The sequence below is a fragment of the Babylonia areolata genome, chromosome 17 (assembly GCF_041734735.1).
Source record: "Babylonia areolata isolate BAREFJ2019XMU chromosome 17, ASM4173473v1, whole genome shotgun sequence".
In the NCBI taxonomy this organism is placed as follows: Eukaryota; Metazoa; Mollusca; class Gastropoda; order Neogastropoda; family Buccinidae; genus Babylonia; species Babylonia areolata.
Genome location: NC_134892.1, coordinates 5,637,819 through 5,652,818, shown reverse-complemented (window position 1 = coordinate 5,652,818; position 15,000 = coordinate 5,637,819).

Genomic DNA, 15,000 nt, shown 5'->3' with positions numbered 1-15,000 from the left:
GAAAGTCTCATCGTGACACAGCGTAAAACACCTCATCGTGACACAACGTAAAACACCTCAATGTGACACAACGTAAAACACCTCACTGTGACAAAGTAAAACACCTCAATGTGACACAACGTAAAACACCTCACTGTGACACAACGTAAAGTACCTCATCGTGACACAACGAAAAACACCTCATTGTGACACAACGTTAAACACCTCATTATGACACAACTTAAAACACCTCATTATGACACAATGTAAAACACTTCATTATGACACAATGTAAGATACCTCATAGTGACACAACGTAAAACACCCGTACTGTGACACAAAGTAAATCAAGTCATTGTGACATAATGTAAAACACCTCATTGTGACACAACGTAAAAATCTCACAGTGACAAAACGTAAAACACCTCATCGTGACACAACGTAAAATACCTCATTATGACACAACGTAAAATACCTCTTTGTGACACAACGTAAAACACCTCATTATGACACAACGTAAAACACCTCATTATGACACAACGTAAAAGACCTCATAGTTATACAGCGTAAAACACTTCACTGTGACACAACGTAAAACACCTCATTGCGACACAACGTAAACTCCTCATTGCGACACAATGTAAAACGCCTCAATGTGACACAACGTAAAACACCTCATTATGACACAACGTAAAACACCTCATTGTGACACAACGCAAAACACCTCATTGTGACACAACGTTAAACACCTCATTATGACACAACGTTAAACACCTCATCGTGACATAATGTAAAACACCTCATTGTGACACGACGTAACAATGCCATTCTACACAATCTAAAACACCTCTTTGGGAAACTAATTTATTGTATTGCAGTGTCTCGTATCGTATTCTATTGTGTTGCATTGTATTGTATTACTCTTTTGTCACAACAAATTTCTCTTTGTAAAATTCGGGCTGCCCTCTCTCTCTCTGTCTCTCTCTCTCTCTCTCTCTCTCTCTCTCTCTCTCTCTCTCTCTCTCTCTCTCTCTGTCTCTCCAGGGAAAGCACGTCGCTACATTAAGAGCGCAAACTGATTATATATTAAAAAAAAACAACCCCTCGCTATAACCCCTGCCCCCCCCACACACCCCTCCCGCCCCACGCCGCACCCTCCTCCTCCCTTTTCCTGTTTGTAAACGCATTTGTTTTCCTATTTAAAAAAAAAAAAGGGATTAGTGGGAATTATTTATATCCTGTTCATTCATTCATTTATTTATTTATCATTGTTGCTTAGTTGTGGTCCGGCCAACAAAACAGGGCTGTAATTACTATCGGGACGGAAAACACCGTCAATAACCTCAATCATTTCCCGCCGTTCCTTTCTTTGTTTTTTGCTCCATCATCTCGACGGGCGCAGTAGCCGAGTGGTTAAAGCGTTGGACTGTCAATCTGAGGGTCCCGGGTTCGAATCACAGTGACGGCGCCTGGTGGATAAAGGGTGGAGATTTTTTGACGATCTCCCAGGTCAACATATGTTAGTGCCTGAACCCCCTTCGTGTGTATATATGCAAGCAGAAGATCAAATACGCACGTTAAAGATCCTGTAATCCATGTCAGGGTTCGGTGGGTTATGGAAACAAGAACATACCCAGCATGCACACCCCTCGAAAACGGAGTATGGCTGCCTACATGGCGGGGTAAAAACGGTCATACACGTAAAAGCCCACTCGTGTGCATACGAGTGAACGCAGAGGAAGAAGAAGAAGAAGAAGAAGCTCCATCATCTGCATTGTTTCACTGCCTTTACTCACACGCCGCTCAGTTCCGAGTCTCCCAAACATGCACAGCCGGGTTCGTTCGTCGCAAACCGAGAAAGAAGAATCCCTATAGACCAGGAAGAACAAAGAACAATCGCTATGGACCAGAAAGAACAAAGAACAATCACTACAGACCAGAAAGAACAAAGAACAATCACTATAGACCAGAAAGAACAAATGATATAGACCAGGAAGAACAAAGAACAATCACTACAGACTAGAAAGAACAAAGAACAATCACGACAGACCAGGAAGAACAAAGAACAATCACTATAGACCAGAAAGAACAAAGAGCAATCGCTATAGACCAGGAAGAACAAAGAAAGTCACCACAAACCAGGAAGAACAAAGAACAATCACTGTAGACCAGAAAGAACAACCGCCATAGACCAGGAAGAACAACCACTGTAGACCAGGAAGAACAAAGAATAATTACTATAGACCAGAAAGAACAATCGATATAAACCAGGAAGTACAAAGAACAATCACTACAGACCAGCAAGAACAACCGCTATAGACCAGAAAGAACAAAGGGCATTCCCTATAGACCAGAAAGAACAATAGCTATAGACCAGAAAGAACAATAGCTATAGACCAGAAAGAACAGAATAGCTATAGACCAGAAAGAACAATAGCTATAGACCAGAAAGAACACAGAACAATCGCTATAGACCAGGAAGAACAATAGCTATTGATCAGGAAGAACCAAAAAAAAAATCCCTATAGACCAAAAAGACCAATCACTATATACCAAAAAGAACAAAGGACATTCCATATAAACTAGAAACGACAATCGCTAAAGACCAGAAAGAACAAAGGTCCTTCCCTATAGACCAGATAGAACAATCCCCATAGAGCAGACAGAACAATCCCCATAGAGCAGATAGAACAATCACTATAGACCAGAGAAAAAACCCCGAAGAACATTGCCCATAGGAAAAAAAAATGCGATAGAATAGAAAGACCATTCTGTATAGAACAGAGAGTATACAGAACATTCCCTACAGACTAAAAGTAACACTGCCAATAAACCCTTAAAGAACACACCCTAGGATATTTCCAAGAACATTCTTGTCAGAAATACAAAAGGACAACAGCTATCATTCCTAAAGTAACGCTCCCAAGTAGACCACTACTCTTGTTTTCAGGGGCGTGCATGCTGGGTATGTTCTTGTTTCCATAACCCACCGAACGCTGACATGGATTACAGAATCTTTAACTCACTCAGTACGGCCAGTCCTCTCTTCTCCTCTACACAGACCCCTCGGATGTCCAGTGGGTGTCTGAATGACCCAAGCTTTAGCTTCCGTCGTCAGAATTGTGGTATTCTTTGTCAACATTCACCTCTTCAGTATAAGAGCCTTCCACATGCAATATTTTGATGATGGTAATTGGGGTGAAACGTTGTTAACGTCGTCTCTTTCGCCGTTCGTATGGAGAGAGTTAACGTGCGTATTTGATCTTCTGCTTGCCGTATACACACGAAGGGGGTTCAGGCACAGGCAGTTCTGCACCTTTGTTGACCTGGGAGATCGGAAAAATCTCCACCCTTTACCCAAGAAGGCGCCACCAAGATTCGAACCCGGGACCCTCAGATTGAAAGTCTAACGCTTTAACCATTCGGCTACTGCGCCCGTCGTGATCGTGAAGTTAAAAAAAAAAAAAAAAAAAAAAAAAAAAAAAAAAAATATATATATATATATATATATATATATATATATATATATATATATATATATATATATTCCCTGACATTTCCACAGGAAATCGGCACCAGGCGTCGCAGCCAAGAATCAAAAGCGGTCAACTACGACACAAGTTGGAATACGTCCAAAAGTATATCAGTTTTCTAACAAGGACTGGAACATTGCAAAAAAAGGAACTTTAAGAACTAGACCATACTGAAGCCACGGTTTTGAAAAGAGAGAGAGAGAGAGAGAGAGAGAGAGAGAGAGAGAGAGAGAGAGAGAGAGAGAGAGAGAGAGAGAGAATGGAAAGAGATAAAGAGGCACAGAGAGAGTTGTGGGGAAGAGAGAGAGAGAGAGAGAGAGAGAGAGAGAGAGAGAGAGAGAGAGAGAATGGAAAGAGATAAAGAGGCACAGAGAGAGAGTTGTGGGGAAGAGAGAGAGAGAGAGGGGGAGAGAGAGAGAGAGAGAGAGAGAGAGAGAGAAGGGGAGAGAGAGGGGAGGGGGAGTGGGTGGAGAGAGGGGGAGATAAAGAGGCAGAGAGAGAGAGAGAGAGAGAGAGAGAGAGAGAGAGAGAGAGAGAGAGAGAGAGAGAATAGGAACACCAGAACCATCAATATGCACAAACTGGACAAGCAAACAGACAGAAAGAGAGAAAGTCAGACAGAGAGACAGACATACAGACAGACAGACAGAGAAAGAAAAAAAGAGAGGAAGAGAAAGAGGTTGAGAAAGAGAGAGAGAGAGAGAGAGAGAGAGAGAGAGAGAGAGAGAGAGATAGCTAGGAGAGAGAACAAGAAGAGGAGAGAGAGAGAGAGAGAGAGAGAGAGAGAGAGAGAGAGAGAGAGAGAGAGAGAGAGGAAGAAGAAGAAGAAGAAGAAGAAGAAGAAGAAGAAGAAGAAGAAGAAGAAGAAGAAGAAGAAGATTGATTGATTGATTGAATCTTTAATGGGTAAAGAATTAGGCACAGTAAAGGCCTTTTTACAATTCTGCCCATTTAACGACACAAAACATAAAAAAATGAATAAATAAAGAACGACAAAAAACATAAAAATAAAGAAATAAACTGAAATAAAATAAAAATAATAAGAACGACGAATACGAATAGGAACTTGAATAGTCTATTAGAAGTAACAAAGCGATGAAAACTTGAACAATTGGTACATTACATGTACATACGTACTTACACACACACACACACAAGAAGAAGAAGAAGAAGAAGAAGAAGAAGAAGAAGAAGAAGAAGAAGAAGAAGAAGAAGAAGAAGAAGAAGAGAGCTTGAGAAAGAAAGAGAGAGATCGCTAGGAGAAAGAACAAGAAGAAGAGAGAAAGTGAGAGAGCGAGAGAGAGAGAGAGAGAGAGAGAGAGAGAGAGAGAGAGAGAGAGAGAGAGAAAGACAGAGCGGGAGACAGAAACAGAGAGACAGAGGGAGAAAAGAGGGAGACACAGACACAGAAACAGAGACAGAGACACACAGAGAGAAAGAGACAGAAGGAGAACTAAGAGAAAGAAGACAGAACAAGAAACTCTCATTAAGACATATATAAAAAAAAGCCCCCCCCCACACCATACCCCCGCCCCCCTTAACCACTCCCCCCCCCAACCCCAACCCCCCACCCCCCACCCCCCAGCCCCCTCAAATGGTAACGACTGAGGAAGCTGCGGAAATCGATAGCAGAGACAGTCTGAGACCCCCAACCCCCCCCCCCCCCCGCACGTCCGACCCCCCCCCCCTCCCCACAACCACCACCACCCCCACACCTACCCACCATCCCTTCTGTTCTATTGCTCCTTCCCCTTCCCCGCCTCCCCTCACCCCTACACTCACACACCCTTCTCCCGTAACAATGACTAGAAGGGGAATGTGGCAAGGCTTCGTTACCTCCCCGTGGACGTTGTCACCTCTTTCTCTGTCTGTCTGTCTGTCTGTCTCTCTGTCTGTCTATCAGTCTGTCTGTTTGTCTGTCTGTACCTCTGTCTCTGTCTCTCTATCTATCTGTCTGTCTGTAAGTCTCCTTCTTCTGTCTGTCTCTCTCCCTGTCTCTGTGGCTTCGTCACTCTCTCTTTCTGTCTCTGTCTCTCATTCTCCTCCCCCCCTCTCTCTCTCCCTGTCTTTCTGTCACCTCTCTCTCTCTCTGTCTCTCTCTCTCTCTCTCTCTCTCTCTCTCTGTCTCTCTCTCCTCTCTCGTAACAATGACAAGAAGGAAAAGGCTTCGTTATCTCCCTGTGGTCGTTGTCACCTCTGTCTCTCTGTCTCTCTGTCTCTCTCTCTCTCTCTTTATGTTTGTCTGTCTCTCTGTCTGTCTCTCCATCACTCTCTCTGTCTTTCTCTATCCGTCTGTCTGTAAGTTTTCTTCATCTGTCTGTCTCTCTCCCTGTCTCTCTGTCTCCGTCACTCTCTCTTTCTGTCTCTGTCTCTCATTCTCCTCCCACCCCTCTCTCTCTCCCTGTCTTTCTGTCACCTCTCTCTCTCTCTCTCTCTCTCTCTCTCTCTCTCTCTCTCTCTCACGTAACAATGACAAGAAGGGAAAGGCTTAGTTATCTCCCTGTGGTCGTTGTCACCTCTGTCTCTCTCTCTCTCTCTCCCTCTCTTTATGTTTGTCTGTCTGTCTGTCTCTCTGTCTGTGTCTGTCTGTCTCTCCATCACTCTCTCTGTCTTTCTCTATCCGTCTGTCTGTAAGTTTCCTTCATCTTGTCTGTCTCTCTCCCTGTCTCTCTGTCTCCGTCACTCTCTCTTTCTGTCTCTGTCTCTCATTCTCCTCCCCCCTCTCTCTCTCCCTGTCTTTCTGTCACCCCCTCTCTCTCTCTCTCTGTCTGTCTCTCTCTGTGTCTCTGTCAGTGTGTCTCTGTCTGTCTGTCTGTCTCCCTCTCTGTCTCTCCTCTCCCGTAACAATGATCAGAAGGTGAAGGTGGCAAGGGTTCGTTATCTCCCTGCTGTCGTTGTCACCTCTCCTCTCTTATCTCTCTCTCTCTCTCTCTCTCTCTCTCTCTCTGTCTCTCCTCTCCCGTAACAATGATCAGAAGGTGAAGGTGGCAAGGGATCGTTATCTCCCTGCTGTCGTTGTCACCTCTCCTCTCTTATCTCTCTCTCTCTCTCTCTCTCTCTCTCTCTGTCTTTCTCTCTGCATCTCTGTCAGTCTGTCTGTCTGGTAGTCTGTCTGTCGTTCTCTGTGTCTCTGTCTGCTGCCTGCCTGTCTGTCTCTTTCATCTGTCTTTGTCTCTGTCTGTCTCTCTTACTGTCTCTCTGTCTCTGTCTGTCTGTCTCTCTCATCATTTCTCTCCTTCTCTCTCTCTCTCTCTCTCTCTTCTCTCTCTCTCTCTCTCTCTCTCTCCCGTAACAATGACAAGAAGGGGGAGGTGGCAAGGCTATGTTATCTCCTCGTTGTCTTTGTCTCTGTCTCTGTCTGTCTCTCTCTCTCATTATCTCTCTCCTTCTCTCTCTCTCCCGTAACAATGACAAAAAGGGGGAGGTAACAAGGATTCGTTATCTCCTCGTTGTCTTTGTCTCCTCCCCTCTCTTATCTGCCTCGGTCTCTCACTCTCTCTGTCTCTCTCTGTGTCTCTCTGTCAGTCTACCTCTGTCTGTCTGCCTGTCTGTCTGTCTGTCTGTCAGTCTTTCTCTCTGTCCGTGTGTCTCTCTGTCTTTCTCTCTATGTGTCTCTGTCTGCCTGCCTGTCTGTCTCTCCGTCTTTCTGTCACTGTCTCTGCCTGTCTGTCTCTCCTCTCCCGTAACAATGAGCAGAAGGTGGAGGTGTCACCTCTCCACTCTCTCTGTGAATCAGTCTCTGCCTGTCTGTCTGTCACTGTCTCTGTCTCTCTCTGTCACTCTCTCTCTCTCTCTCTTTCTGCTTCTGTCTGTCCGTAAGTCTCTGTCATCTGTCTGTCTCTGTGTGTGTGTCTCTCTGTTTGTGTCTCTCTGTTTCTGTCACTCTCTGCCTCTGTCTCCCTCTGTCTCTGTGTCTGTGTGTCTCTGTCTCTGTCAATCTCTGCCTCTGTCTCTGTGTGTCTGTCCCTTTCTCCCTCTCTCGCTCTCTTACAAGTGACTTTGAGGCTTCGAATTTATGAACCAGTCTCTTGGTCTATCTATGTCTCCTTTCTGTCTGCCTGGCCGTCTGTCTGTCTGTCTCTCTCTCTCCGGCCCCCCTCTCTTTCTCTCACCCCCCTCTCTCTCTCCCTCATATTCGTGTCTTTATGATTTCAATTTTATGAACCGGTCTCTTGCCACTTTTGCCATTTCCTCAGAACTTTCGTAATATTTTCAACGTTCGTAAGGCAGTGTGACACTTACAACTTTTCTATCTCTGACTATCTGTCTGTCTGCTAGTCTGCTTGTTTGTCTGTCTGTCTGTGTATTTATATGTCTCTCTATTTGTCTCTCTCTCTGTATCTCCCTGTCTCTGTCTCTGTCTGTCTGTCTGTCCGTCTCTGAAACACACACACACACACACACACACACACACACACACACACACACACACACACACAGACCCTCTCTCATTAAAAAAACAACAAAACCCAACCAACCAACCAACCAACCAACCAAACACAAAAACAAAGATCCATTCGTGACTGGGGTGGTGGGGAATGGTGGTGCTGGGGAGGGATGGGGGGTGGGGGGGGGGGAATGGTCCCATGGTTTCGGGACAGTGAATCTTCTGCGCCCGTGGGCTGCAACTCCCACGTTCACTCGTATTACGCGAGTGGGCTTTTACGTGTATGACCGTTTTTAACCCGCCATGTAGGCAGTCATAATCCGCTTTCGGGGGTGTGCATGCTGGGTATGTTCTTGTTTCCATAACCCACCGAACGCTGACATGGATTACAGGATCTTTAACGTGCGTATTTGATCTTCTGCTTGCCGTATACACACGAAGGGGGTTCAGGCACTAGCAGGTCTGCACATAATTATGTTGACCTGGGAGATCGCAAAAATCACCACCCCTTACCCACCAGGCGCCGTCACCGTGATTCGAACCCGGGACCCTCAGATTGAAAGTCCAACGCTTTATCCATTCGGCTGTTGCGCCCGTCGGACAGTGAACCCTAAGGCTCAGCACAGGAGGATGGAAGGGAACCCAGTCCTCTTCTTTTTCCCCGTGTTAACTTTACCCGACCGAAGTCAGATACCCATTCAAGATGCTATCTGCTATTGCAGAAGGTTTGCTGCATAGTCCAATCGGACATTTGTTATAGTTGTTACAGTTGTTTGATGTTAGCGTTTCCTTCTATATTGTGCCTATGTCTCCCGTTTTTAATGCTTTATTTTTTCCAATGCTTTGTATCTTCCCCCCCCCCCTCCCCACACACACACACACATATGCGCACACACGCGCACACACACACACACATACCCACACATCATTTTTCACCCTCTCCCCAATACCGTTCCCTCCACCACGCCCCGCCCACACACACACACACACACACACACACACACACACACACACACACACACACACACACACGCACACACGCGCACACACACATACACACACACCATTTTTCACCCTCTCCCCAATACCGTTCCCTCCACCACGCCCCGCCCTCCACCCTCCCGCACCCCCGCACCCCCCACGCCCCCCCCCCCCCTTTTTTTTTTCCCGTCTAATATCACTTAAAGTGGAAGACGTTAAACTGAAGACTACTACTACCTGGGTGGAGTGAGGAAATTCGGAATAAAGTGCCTTTCTTCCCCAAGGACACAGCACCATGCCGAAACATGGCCTCGAACCCCGATCACCGAACAACACTGGATCAGAAAAATCCAACGCTGAACCGACTCTGCAACGGCGCCTCCGTTCAAACTGCATCACTCCCCGAAAATAACCTTCAGTCATTTCATTCATTTATTCATTCATTCACTCTCAAAGTGTTGTTCCTCCTCCACCTTTCAAGCCTGCAAATGTTAACTTCAGTACCTTCTCTCACTCTGTAATTTTCTGCTGAGAAAGAGGCAGGCCTTAGAAAAGGATCCAGGTACTATGCAAGAGGTGCCATCAACACATCTTCGTGGACTTCAAGAAGGCGTTTGACAGGCATGCTATCTTATGGTCGACCGTGAGACAGTACAGCATTAACATCAACCTGATCACAGCCACAAAGCGCCTCTACAACACGGCAACCAGCGCAGTCTACTAAAATTACAAAACAGGGGACTGGCTCAGGACGACAATCGGAGTCAGACAAGGTTGCCTGCCCTCACATACTCTCTTTAGAATTTTCATCGAAAGAATCATGAACTATGCATTGGAAGAAAAAGAATGAATAGTCAAAGCTGGAGGCTGAACAACCACCAGCTTTTGTTTTGCCCGCAACATCGACCGCTTAGCAGATTTAATAAAAAGAAAAATGATTGCTAGAACACCTAGACAAGACTTCTGCAGCCTGCGGCATGGAGGTAAGAACAGAGAAGACCAACAAAGGCATCAGCACTGACATCAGAGCGGATGGCAAGAAACTGGAAACAGTCGACAGTTTCAAGCACCTGGGGCCCATAGCAACAGATGAGGCAGGGATCAAAGCCTTCGATAGAGTTCAGAACTGCACCAACAGCAGCAACACTGTCAAGAACGGAAGACCGATTGAAGCGAAAAGAACTTCGCACTCAGATCTTCTTCTTCTTCTTCTGCGTTCACTCGTATGCACACGAGTGGGCTTTTACGTGTATGACCGTTTTTACCCCGCCATGTAGGCAGCCATACTCCGTTTTCGGGGGTGTGCATGCTGGGTATGTTCTTGTTTCCATAACCCACCGAACGCTGACATGGATTACAGGATCTTTAACGTGCGTATTTGATCTTCTGCTTGCATATACACACGAAGGGGGTTCAGGCACTAGCAGGTCTGCACATATGTTGACCTGGGAGATCGTAAAAATCTCCACCCTTTACCCACCAGGCGCCGTCACCGTGATTCGAACCCGGGACCCTCAGATTGACAGTCCAACGCTTTAACCACTCGGCTATTGCGCCCGTCACATACTCAGATCAGTGTTGCTCCTTGGTCATCTCAACATTCATGTGTGCCTGAGAACTGTCACAGAGGAGAGGATACAGGCCACAGAGATGAGATGCTTCGGAAACGTCATCGTGATTTCATAGTTCTTTCTTTCTTTCTTTCTTTTTCTTTCTTTCTATCATTCATTCTTCTTTCCTTCTTTGTTCCCCCCCTTTTTTTCTTTCTCCATAATGTCAAGATACCCAGAGAGTCTTTGAGAAAAGGAATCCATGAATAAAAAGCAGTTCACGTGTTTTTCAGTCCCGCCATGGAAATTTGGATCCAATTCCATCCATGCACCTGGAGGATAGATACATCGGGAGTCCAGTTTGAATAAAAGAATCAGGTAACAAAGTTGTCCCAAAGTTGCATGAAAAGACGTATTCCACCCCATTCAGCTACCTGTACGTCATTCCGTCTGTACACAAATACTGCTGAACAGACACATGGACATTGTCCACATATTGTATTGTATTGCATTGCATTGTAATGCAGTGTAGTGTAGTGTAGTGTAGTTCAGTGTAGTGTTGTGCAGTGTAGTGAAGGCCTTCAACATCAGCCACGACACATGGGAGCTGAATGCAATGGACAGACCAAAGTGGCGTTCAGCTGTCCACAAAGGCGCCAAATCCTGTGAGGCCAACAGAATCGCTGCAGCAGAGCAACGCAGACAGGCCAGGAAAAGCAGTGCCAGCAAGTCCCCGACAGCCGCCACCATCCCCTGTCCACACTGCGTCAGAACCTTCCGGGCGCGAATTGGCCTGACCAGCCTTCTGCGCCCCCACAGAGCCCAACCCCCCCCCCCCGGATGACTAGATGGTCCTCGTCGATCCCGACGGACGAACACAGTGTTGTATTGCATGGTATGGCATTGCACTGCACTCCATTACACTGCATGTACTGTACTGTACTGTACTGTACTGTACTGTACTGTACTGTACTTCATTTTATTGCATTTTTGTGACAACAGGTTTCTCTGTGTGAAGTTCCAACTGGGAGAGCATGTCGCTACAGTACAGCGCCACTTTTTCTTTTTTTCAGTCTGTAAGCGTATTTTGTTTTCCTTGCAAAGCAGACTTTTCTACAGAACTTATTGCCTGGGACAACCATCATCATCATCAACATCATCATCATTCTTCTTCTTCTTCTATTATTATTATTATCTTTTTTCCTTCTTTTTTTTAAAATAAAGGTTTTTATTCGAGTTTAACATTTAAGACATACAGACAAACAAAAATAATATTTGTAATTATTGATAATACTATTTGTTATTATGCATTACTTAAACTATAAATCAGGAAAACAACAATACAACATTGTTTTATTCAGAAAAAAAAAGGAAAAAAAAGAAATAACCATTATTTGTTGCCGTGGTTTCTTTTACGTACCACTGAGTTGAGTGCAGGCTACACTTTGGGAGCTCGGTTCGTCGTTCCATCCGAATGACTAGCTTCCAGACCAATGCTAAAGATCTAGTGAAGAGGAGAGAGGGAGGGGATTGGGGGGCGGGGGTGTGCGAGGGTGGTGGGGTGGGGAAGGGGGGAGATAATACTGAGCGATCAGATTTTCTCTCTCTCTCTCTCTTCATCATGCGATCGTTTTACCTTACCTCCATGGCCATCACTCTGCGTGTTATTCAAAGGTCAGAAATTCTGGCAGGAGTCGAGACGTTTGGAGAGGGGGCGGCGGGCGGGGGGTGGTGTGGGGGGCGGGGATTGGGAGCAGGTGGGGAGAGGGTAGGGAGGGTGTGTGTGTGTGTGTGTGTGTGTGTGCCTTCGGCAGACTCCATAAGAACGTTTGGAACAGGAGAGGCATCACCCTGGAGACGAAGCTCAAAGTATACAAGGCCATAGTTCTCACCACACTGCTCTATGGATGTGAATCATGGACGGTCTATAAACGCCACACCAAAAAGCTGAACCACTTCCACACCACCAGCCTCAGAAAACTTCTCGGCATAAAGTGGCAAGAGAAGATCCCTGACACAGAGGTGCTCACTCGTGCAAACTTGCCCAGCATCTACACCATCTTGATGCAGGCCCAGCTGCGCTGGGCAGGCCATGTAGTTCACATGCCAGACCACCGGCTCCCCAAGAAACTGCTGTATGACGAACTCCAACACGGCAAGCGCTCCCATGGAGGCCTAAAGAAGCGCTTCAAAGACACTCTGAAAGCTTCTCTGAAGGCCTTCAGCATCAACCACGACACATGGGAGCTGAATGCAATGGACAGACCAAAGTGGCGTTCAGCTGTCCACAAAGGCGCCAAATCCTGTGAGGCCAACAGAATCGCTGCAGCAGAGCAACGCAGACAGGCCAGGAAAAGCAGTGCCAGCAAGTCCCCGACAGCCGCCACCATCCCCTGTCCACACTGCGTCAGAACCTTCCGGGCGCGGATTGGCCTGACCAGTCATCTGCGCACCCACAGATCCCAACCCACCCCCCCCCAGGATGACTAGATGGTCCTCGTCGATCCCGACGGACGAACCACACACACACATGTGTTCGGGGGGAGGGGGGGGGGGTGATCAATAAGGGATAAACAACAGTACATACGATCGCCTAATTACGACGAAATGATACACATACGCTTTCCTTGAAACACCGTGCGTGTGTGGGTGTGTTCAGTTAATGAAAGAGGAAGCGTCGGTAACTGGGCTAATCATCATCAGAGCAGTGTGATTATCGTGGTTGATACCGTGTCCATCACCTGATACACCCAATACACGTCCACGTCCACATACATATTATAATCATATTACATAGATACGTGCAATTATGATACACAACACCGTGTTTTTCATCTCCTTCTCTGTATCTCTGTCTGTCTGTCTGTCTACCTGTCTCTCTCCCTCTCTCTTCCTCACACACACACACACACACACACACACACACACACACACACACACACACACACACACACACACAGACCCCCACCCTGTGTGGGTCTGTGTGCAATAATGAAATCATTATAATGTATCATGTCGCGTTCAGTCGTTGATAATCTCCAACAAATGATCACATGTTATGCATGTTTAGTCTGTCTGACTGTACTACACTGTTGACAATACTGTACTGTACTGTACTGTACTGCGCTGTGCTGTGCTGTGCTGTGCTATACTGTGCTGTTCTGTGCTGTGCTGTGCTGTACTGCACTCTTCAGTGCTGTACTGTACTGTAATTTACTGTACTGCACTGCGCTGCACTGTCCTGCACTGTTCTGAATTATTCTGTGTTGTGCTGTGCTGTGCTGTGCTGTACTGTGCTGTGCTGTGTGTATACTGTACTGTTCTGTGCTGTGCTGTGCTGTGCTGTACTGCACTCTTCAGTGCTGTACTGTACTGTAATTTACTGTACTGCACTGCGCTGCACTGTCCTGCACTCTACTGAATTCTTCTGTGTTGTGCTGTGCTGTGTTGTGCTGTGCTGTGCTGTGCTGTGCTGTACTGCGCTGCGCTGTGCTATACTGTGCTGTTCTGTGCTGTGCTGTGCTGTGCTGTACTGCACTCTTCAGTGCTGTACTGTACTGTAATTTACTGTACTGCACTGCGCTGCACTGCGCTGCACTGCACTGAATTCTTCTGTGCTGTGCTGTGCTGTGCTGTGCTGTGCTGTACTGAACTGTATTGAACTCTTCTGTTCTATTCTGTACTGAACTCTTCTGTGCTGTGCTGTGTTGTGCTGTGATGAGCTGTACTGTACTCTACTGTACTGAACTGTACTTAACTCTTCTGTGCTGTGCTGTACTTACAGAACTGTATTGAACTCTTCTGTGCTGTGCTGTACTTACTGAACTCTTCTGTGTTGTGCTGTACTTACTGAACTCTTCTGTGCTGTGCTGTACTTACTGAACTGTACTTAACTCTTCTGTGCTGTGCTATACTTACTGAACTCTTCTGTGCTGTGCTGTACTTACTGAACTGTACTGAACTCTTCTGTGCTGTGCTGTACATACAGAACTTTACTGAACTCTTCTGTGCTGTGCTGTACTTACTGAACTCTTCTGTGCTGTTCTGTACTTACAAAACTGTACTGAACTCTTCTGTGCTGTGCTGTACTTACTGAACTGTACTGAACTCTTCTGTGCTGTGCTGTACTTACTGAACTCTTCTGTGCTGTGCTGTGCTGTACTTACTGAACTGTACTGAACTCTTTTGTGCTGTGCTGTACTTACTGAACTCTTCTGTGCTGTGCTGTGCTTACTGAACTCTTCTGTGCTGTGCTGTACTTACTGAACTCTTCTGTGCTGTGCTGTGCTGTGCTGTACTTGCTGAACTCTTCTGTGCTGTGCTGTGCTGTACTTTTTGAAATGTACTGAACTCTTCTGTGCTGTGCTGTACTGACTGAACTCTTCTGTGCTGTGCTGTGCTGTACTTACTGAACTCTTCTGTGCTGTGCTGTGCTGTACTTACTGAACTGTACTGAACTGTATTGAACTCTTCTGTGCTGTTCTGTATTGAACTCTTCTGTGCTGTGCTGTGCTGTACTTACTGAACTGTACTGAACTATTCTGTGTTAACCTACTCTGTGCTGTGTAGT